Raw genomic sequence first — 7,500 nt, 5'->3', positions numbered from 1 at the left:
TATCATTATTATTATTATTATTATTATTATTATTATTATTATTATTATTATTATGATTATGATTATCATTATTGTTATTTTTGTTATTACTATTGTTGTTCTTGCTTTTACCATGATCACTATCATAGTAAACATCAATACCATTATTGTTATCATTATTTTTATCATTATTACCATTATCGGTATGGTCATTATTATCTTTGTTATTATCATTACCGATGTTGTTACTATTACCACTTACCATATCGTCATTATAATCATTACTATTACTATTATTACTATTACCATTATTATCACCATCATCACCACCACTATTAGTAATAGTAGCAGTAGTGTGATTACTATTATCATTATCACCATCATCACTATTGTTAATACCATCATCATTAATCCTGACATTATAATTAATATCGTTATTTGTAATTATTATCACCACCAAAATTATCATCATTCCTTATATTCAACAGAAACGAGGACGCACTTACTCCTTTACTTTCCATTCCTATCATCCTCATCACGATTCCCCTCATTACCGTTTTATCCTCATTATAATTATATATTTTTTTTCCGAAATATTAAGGGAAACAAGAGCCAATCACCGACGAGCCCGCCATTAGTGTCACGTGACCTTCGTTGCCATAGAAACGGCGAAGGGAATCCGACCACGCCCATGACTCATTAATCTTGACGTTAGTGGGCGTGACTTTTTGTGCGTGCGAGGGGCGAGCGAGGTGCTGGCGCGGAAGGAGGAGGAGGAGGAGGGGTGGAGGAAGGAGGGGGAGGAGGGGGTGGGGGAGTGGAGGGGGAGGAGGTGGAGGAGGTTGGGAGGAGGGGTTGAGGAAGGAGGGGGAGGAGGGAGAGGGGAGGAAGGAGGGGGGGGGAGGGAGGAGGAGTAGGAGGTCGAGGGGTCGAGAAGGGAAGGAGAGGGGGTCGAAGGAGGGAGGGGAAGGGAGGGGTAGGGGGAGAGGCGGAGGGGGATGGTAATAGCAGGTTGGGAAGGGGAGGAGTAGGAACAGGAGTAGGAGGTTGAGAGAAGGAAGGAGGAAGGAGGAGGGAGGGGGAAGAGGAGGGGAGGAAGGATGTGGAGGAGGAGGAGGGGGACAGGAAAAGCACCGAAGGCAGAGGGGAAGGACAGAGGGGAAAAGGGAATAAATTGAGGCGCGTGAAATGACGATGTATTTTGGAGATAATGATATGAGGTGGAGCAAGGACGGGGGGGGGGGGGCTGGATCGAGTTAAAGGGGGGGGGGGAGGTTGAGTAAGGTAGGAGGGGGGAAGGAACCCAAGGAAGGTGGGGGATGATGGGGGAGGTACCAGGCGGAGAAAAGGATTGAGGGAGGAGGGAAGGAAAAGGGTCGAGAAAAGAAAGAAAATTCAGATAAGAAAGGGGAAGGAGCAGAGGCGGGAAAGAGAGAGAGAGAGAGAAAGAGAGAGAGAGAGAGAGAGAGAGAGAGAGAGAGAGAGAGAGAGAGAGAGAGAGAGAGAGAGAGAGAGAGAGAAAAGCACGTAAGACGAAAACTCGAAAAAAAGAAAGAAAAATCAGGAAAGAAAGGGGTAGGGGCAGAGGAAGGAGAAAGAGAGAGAGAAAAAAAAAGAGCGTAAGACGAAAACAGGACGAAGGATGTAAACAAAGAGAAATAGAAAAGAAAAGTCGTTAAAAAAAAAAAAAAACTGGAAGCATTTCGAACCTATCCCGGAGACTCGAAATCCCGTATAAACAAACACCTCACTTCCCTTACTCTTTTTTTCTCCTTCTTTAAACAGACTTGAAAATGATGCATTCTAAACAAAGAAATAGGGAAAAAAAAAAGAGATTTTATGATATACATGCGTGCAAGATGGCAGTCTACAGCCATCTTGGTTCAACTTGTGTTTATTTTTTCGAGTTTCTCCAAATTCGCTCGGGCACGTTTCCTATTTTTTTTTTCTTTCTTTCTTCTTTTTTTAATCCTCGCGACGTGTTCCTTCTCTTATTTTTTAATGGTATCTCATTTACTTGATTTCCTGGAGGTTTAAGTTTCTGATATTCTGGTTATGTAGCGTGGTCCTAATTGCTGTTTTTGTTTTCGTTTTTTAATTTCGGGTTGGTGTAACTCGAAAAATTGATAACCTGGTTTTCCATTTTGGTCCTATATTCTTTAGTTTTATCTGCCTAGTATCTAAATTATACGATAAATTACATAGGACATTGTTAGCTGTAACGGTGACTATTTGTAACCCTGGTAACTTAAAGGCTAGCTAACCTACAGGGCTATTCATTTGTATATTTGGTTACCTGGAGATCAAGTCAGCTATTACTATTTACTATTTATCTACTATTCATTTACTGTAACTATTTACTATTTACACACCTCATTACACTGATTACCTGGAGATCAAGTCAGCTATTACTATTTACTATTTATCTACTATTCATTTACTGAAACTATTTACTATTTACACACCTCATTACACTGATTACCTGGAGATCTAGTTATGTAATGGTGTGTTTAACAGGTGCTCTCGTTACCTTGTTATTTGCTTTCCTGAAATTTGTCCGGTTAATGGTTCTGTTACCTGCGGTTCGGTTCCCTGATAAGCTGTTTATAGCATGGATCGATAGCTAGACAGTGTGGCTATTACCTTACATGTTTACTGTGTATTAGGGCGCTTGACATATTGCTCCGTTATCATAGCGATTGCCCGTTGTATATGCGTCTACGTGCCCCCATTCGGATAAAACACCTTGTTAGCTCCGCCTTAGTTAACTGGGTCATATTTCTCTCTATCCCTGTTTTGCGAAAATTGATAAGCTAACGAGTCTAAAAATTATTGTTTTGTTTTCTTCAACTTCCCCCTCTTTTTTTTTTTTTTTTTTTTTTTTTTTTTTTTTTTTTTTTTTTTTGAGTACGGGTTTGATTCATAGTATTACTAGTTCAAATTACTGTGTTATTGATAGTTCGTTACGTTACATTGTTCTGCAGGTGACGATAATAGGGCATAATGGTATGTCCACCTTAAACATACCAACGTGATATACGATACGGACACTACACCTCATAATTTCACCATAACCATCATTATATCTCGCTATCCAAGGCATATCGAACACCATTACCAATAGTTAAGCAGTGACTGCTATTTACGCAGTTACATATTTACTTTATACTTTCTCATCTTTATTACAGTTATTAGTCGCCTTATCCCTTAGATGTACCTTTCTCACCACCGCAGGCACCATACTAACCGCTCGTGTTGTCAGGCTATTGATCTCATTAGGATAAGGCTGAGTGGCTGTTGCTATATTTAACGCCAGTAATGAATACTACAATGGCCTTCGACTGATGGAGGGAGGTTGCGTGCATGCGTATGTGCGTATGAGAGAGAGAGAGAGAGAGAGGTAGGGAGGGAGAGAGAGAGAATGAGAGATAGAGAAAGAATAAGAGAGAGAGGGAGAGAATATGAGGGAGGGAGAGAGAGAGAGAGAATGAGAGAGAGAGAGAGAGAGAGAGAGAGAGAGAAAGAGAGAATAAGAGAGAAAGGGAGAGAATAAGAAAGAGAGAGCAAGCACGCAAATCTGTATAAGTATCTTCATGAGCGCATTTAATACGACCGACCCCGCTCCTGTAATTGCGATCAGCCACGTACACAGCTGTAGCGTATCCCACCATTAAATATCCCAAGAGTATAATTATGGCCATGCTTTCCGGGTCTCACGCACGACCCAGGCTGACACTCACCTGACACCTCGTGCGTGACCAATGTGTGTGCTTCCGCTGCTTGTACGCCCATTGTAGAATCTGTACCTTGCAGTTCGAGGCGCTTGAGCAGTTGTTCTTCGCAGATTAAGAGATTTTGGGGGATATACGGCCGGTTTGTTAGAATTGTGCGAGGCCCGACCCAAAGAATATTCGTCAACCTAACATGCATAAAGAAATAAATGCATATTCATCAAGTGTAGACACGCATATCAACCGGGCAAATAGACAGTTAAATGTATATCTATCAGATATATAGATAGATATGCCTTTATTTCTGCATCTGTATTTATGAAAATTAATTGAATCTGGCCTGGCACAATTTTGACAAACCGGCTGTTAGACTATAAAGAATTCTAAAACCTTTTAAAAGGCGAAAGATAAAGAAAAGTTTTATTTGGACAAGTACACGGAATGTAGTTTGTATTCCATTAGTCATACATTCATACATTTACACTGGCTTAAGCTTATGATTAATTGAGTAGCAAGTATATGTTCCTTTTGGGTTGAAAATCCTGGTTTGGGAACAGCTCGAACTGAAATTATTTATGTGATGTTATTAATCATGTCTTTTCTGTCGTCGCTTAAAGTACACATTCAGTATCTTTTTTGCATTTTCCTTTTCCTTATATTCTGTCTAAGAAAATAAGAACGTACACTAATTGGTTTCCCTAAGCGAGCAGAGTATTAAATATCCGACAAGTTAAATGTCATTTTTAGAGGAATAATTTTTTGCGGGAAACATATTTCTTTCCCGGTTTTCAAATCCTCCCTCCACCTATTATATATCACATTCATTAACACTGATATCAAATAAGACTGTTATCATCATTGTTGCTTTTGTTATCCTCTTCCTCCGCCTCCTTATCATCATAATCATTATCATTATTATTGTTTTTATCATCATTATTATCAGTAGTAGTAGTAGAAGTAGAAGCATTATTCGCATTAGTATTAATATCATCCTTATTATCATTAGTATCATGATCGCCATTGTCATTATTATCATTATCGCTATCAATATTATCATTATTGTAATCACTGTCATCATCATTTTTATTATCATAAAGATAATCATTGTTACCATAATAATAATAACATAGTTATCATAATAATGATAATGATAATATTGATAACAAATATCATTATTATGATCATGTTCATCACTATCAATATTATTATAGTTATTTTCATCATCATCAATTAATATTATCATTATCATTGTTATTATTATTATTATGATTGCTATTATCATTATCATTATTATCATTATCATTATTATTAATATCAACATTTTTAATAAGGATAATGATAACAATGGTAATGATAATCATGATAATGATAGTTAATGTAATAATAATGGTAATAATAGAGATGAAATTAAAATAATGGTGAAAATAATAATAATGATAATAATCGTAATATTGATAATGATAACTATCATTATCAATATTTTTATTACCGCCATTATCATTATTATCATTACTAATATTAGTTTCATTACTAACATGTTATCATCAATATTATCATCATTATCAGTAAGTAGTATTATCAGTATTATAATCATGATATGATTCATTATCATGATTATGATTATGATTTTTGATACTGCTGTTTCATTATCATCATCATTGTTGTTGCTGTTGTTTGTTATCTTGATTTTCTTGTTAATATCACTGTCATCATCATTATCATCATTATCATTATATATTACATGTCGTGTATAGAAGCAAAATCAGAAATTACGTGTCAGTCAACCAGCAAACCAAACTTTAATCGCGCGAAAGATCATTTGTTTAGAAACAGCGCGGGAAAAGACATGCGTTTTGTTTTTGTTTATCACGCATATACGGTGTGATCCATTTGTGAATGTTTGTACTTATCCGCACATGTTTCTATGTGACAAATGGTATATATATGTATATAGGTAGGTAGATAGATAGATAGATAGATAGATAGATAGATAGGTAGATAGGTAGATGAATATATAGATATATAGATTTGAATATATATATATATATATATATATATATATATATATATATATATATATATATATGTATATATATATATATATATATATATATATATATATATATATATATATGTATGTATGTATATGTATATATATTCTTATTTGTACGAGACCCATGAGTGAATGCATAAAGCCACATTTATAGATGCTTAAATCTTGTGCAAGATCAATGGTGTACGATTTTTCTTTCGTCTTTTACTTAATGCTACTTCATTCATCTTGTACATGTGTACCTGTATTACTAAAATACGGTTGTACTGTCTAAAACAGGTCCAGGTAGTTAGAAAAAGAGAAAATAAATGCAAATGACAATTTCATAACCTTTCTGTTACCTATGATATTAGCTTTGAATTTACAGTTATATCACCTCTTACTGAAAGCATATATTACCTTTTATAGATCAACACGAATAAAGTACAATGAATCTAAAAAAAAAACTTTAGGTAGGTTACCCCTTAAATAATTTTCGTTTTCTACGAAAACATTTTTACATTTTCTCGTCTTCATATTGCCATAACTATATCAGTGAAAAAAGTGCTTTATACTGCATGTATGAAATATACCGCATGTGTTTATCAGATTGGTCATTTTACATTTACTCGGGAAGGTGAAGCTAGGTCTAGGATTTCCTCCCTCGGATCATAGGATCAGCTTGCCGTTTTGTGGCCACGAGGGATGGGTATTTATGCGCATAGGCCTATAATTCTAGTCAATATCAAAACACTGTCACTGAATCTCACTGGCTGATTTGTTTTATCAGTAAGTTAGGTAATTTTTCAATTTCGCACAGCCATCCCACCTTGCAAATATTTTACATTGATTTAATTATTAACGCTGTAGTATGTGTGAATGAAGTTGTCGTGTTTCGGAACAAGCTACTAAAACTGGGTTACAAGTTTTCTTTACTTTTCATATGTACGACGATATAATGTGAGGGATTTACAACGAGAACTAACAATATATATTGCAAAAATGCTTCAAGATTATTTCGTTAACTTTTCAATAAATGGGCCATTCATTATGTAATAAATTAGTGAATAATAAATGAACATTGGAAATCTTACGATGTACTTTTAAAATGTAAGCAACGTAAAATCTCGAGCCATTTGTCGTTCACGTACATTTAATATTTCTTCGCCATGAAAAATGGATACAAATTAATTATGTACATATCGTTATCTTCTGAAATTCATTAAACCTAAACAAACATGCATCTATGTTACCAAAAAGTGTTGCTACTTCCAAGGAAACGCCAAATCTTTACAGAAAACTCTAGTGTTTGGGGTAACTAAATTATATTTAGTCTTTTGTTCGCCGCGTTCATCCTTCTAAATGCACCAATATTGAATTGAAAATCGAGAGCCGTTTTTATTTGTACATTGAATGCTCTCTGTCGAAAATATTATTTTCTTTGTGAATTATATACATTTTAAAATTCCGCAATTAGACATTTTTGCTTCGCCAGATCATAGAAAGGCGTGGTAGTGAGTGGCCACATGCATATACAGCTGATATTTGGTCCTTAATGGCGCTCGGAAAACGATTGCATTATTTGCGTTTTGTTATATTGCAATGCTTATATATTAGGTAATCATCACTTAGGCTGCTGTAAATGTATTTGTATTTTACTATGTTTCTTGTGCTCTATAAGATGGTGGTGTCCATTTAACACTATGTTTGTGCGTATAGCCACCGCCATCTTATAGCGGGCATAAGAAATATAGTCAA

Source organism: Penaeus vannamei, chromosome 10 (genome assembly GCF_042767895.1).
Source record: "Penaeus vannamei isolate JL-2024 chromosome 10, ASM4276789v1, whole genome shotgun sequence".
Classification (NCBI taxonomy): domain Eukaryota; kingdom Metazoa; phylum Arthropoda; class Malacostraca; order Decapoda; family Penaeidae; genus Penaeus; species Penaeus vannamei.
The sequence above is the reverse complement of the archived record's forward strand: the minus strand, read 5'-3'. Positions refer to the sequence as shown.